The 1,662-nt window shown below is 38.9% G+C and overlaps 1 non-coding gene across 1 annotated transcript; it reads right to left on the bottom strand.

The window, feature by feature from the left end:
* Nucleotides 1-455: 455 nt before the first annotated feature.
* On the bottom strand, nucleotides 456-562 carry LOC121231604 (small nucleolar RNA R71). Its single transcript, XR_005929660.1, has one exon. It is a non-coding gene; the product is annotated as a small nucleolar RNA R71 (small nucleolar RNA).
* Nucleotides 563-1,662: the final 1,100 nt, after the last annotated feature.

The following is a 1,662-nucleotide window of genomic DNA, read 5'->3' as shown; positions in this document are numbered from 1 at the left end:
ACGATACTCAACCCCCAATCGAAGATATGGCTGAAAACCAGGGCAATCAGCTACCTCTGGCAATTGCGGTTAATCAAAATCATGCTCCACGCACTATGTATGATTATGCTAAACCTTCTTGAACAGGAACTAAATCGAGCATAGTTAGACCTACTGTAGCTACAAATACTTTTGAATTAAAACCAAACACTATTCAAATGATACAACAATTTGTTTAGTTTGATGGTTTGCAGGATGAGGATCCCAATGCTGATTTAGCCAACTTCTTAGAACTATGCGATACATTTAAAATTAATGGTGTCTCTGATGATGCCATTCGTCTTCGATTATTCCTTTTTTCATTGAGGAGCAAAGCTAAATAATGGTTGAACTCGTTACCACGAGGGTCAATTACTACTTGGGAACAAATGATCGAAAAATTTTTACTAAAATATTTTTCGCCTGCTAAAACGACTAAATTACATAATGATATCTCTTCTTTTGTGCAGATGGATTTAGAAACACTCTACGATGCATGGGAGAGATACAAGGACCTATTGAGAAGGTGCCCTCACCATTGGTTACCGCTTTGGCTACAGGTTCAAACGTTCCATAAAGGCCTAAATCCTTCGACTTGACAAATGGTTGACACAGCTGCTGGCGGAACCATCAATAATAAAACACCTGAAGATGCCTATGAGTTTATAGAGGAGATGTCACTGAAAAACTATCAGTGGCAAGTCATGAGGACAAATCCAACAAAAATAGTCGGTGTTTATAACGTCGATTCGGTCATCATGCTCTCTAATCAGGTAGAACTCTTAAATAAAAAGATTGATGGTTTTCTTAGTTCTTCATAGGTTCATCCAGTAATACAGTGCGAAGCAAGTGGAGGTGGAACAAGCTATTCAGAATACCAACCTTATGGCCACAACATGGATAACGAGCAATTAAACTACATGGGTAATAATCCTCGACCTCAAAACAATCCATATAGTAACACTTACAATGTAGGTTAGAGGAACCACCCCAATTTCTCGTGGAGTGGTCAAGGAAATCAAATACCACAACCACCTCCAAGCTACCAACAACCACCCTACCAACAGGAAAAGAAGCCGAACCTTGAAGAGATGCTCTCAAAGTTTATTTCAGTGTTAGAAACTCATTTCCAAAACACTGAGACAGCACTTAAAAATCAACAAGCGTTGATCCAAGGGCTCGAAACTCAGATAGGCCAGCTTTCTGAACTAATTTCTGAATGACCACAAGGTAGCTTGCCAAGTTATACTGAACCCAAACCAAGGGAACAACTCAATGTAATTAATATTCAAGATGAAGAAGGAGTTGTTGAGCCTGAACCAGAACCGAGGCAAGAAACTGTGGTAAGCAAAGGTCAAGGTGAGGTAGATAACAATAAAAACAAAACGGTGAATGTCGAATATAAACCTCGTGTGCCATACCCCAACGTGACAAGGAAACACCACTCAGATGAACAATTTGGTAAATTCCTTAAATTCTTAAAAAAATTACATGTTAACTTACCGTTTATTGAAGCCCTATTGCAGATGCCAAACGCAATGAAATTTTTAAAGAAAATTTTAGCAAATAAGTGGAAGTTGGATGAGGTGTCGCACGTGGAGCTAAACGCAGTTTGCTTAACTATTCTCCAAAATAGACTACCGA

The sequence above is a fragment of the Gossypium hirsutum genome, chromosome A06, assembly GCF_007990345.1.
Source record: "Gossypium hirsutum isolate 1008001.06 chromosome A06, Gossypium_hirsutum_v2.1, whole genome shotgun sequence".
Classification (NCBI taxonomy): Eukaryota; Viridiplantae; Streptophyta; class Magnoliopsida; order Malvales; family Malvaceae; genus Gossypium; species Gossypium hirsutum.
The sequence above is the reverse complement of the archived record's forward strand: the minus strand, read 5'-3'. Positions and strand labels throughout refer to the sequence as shown.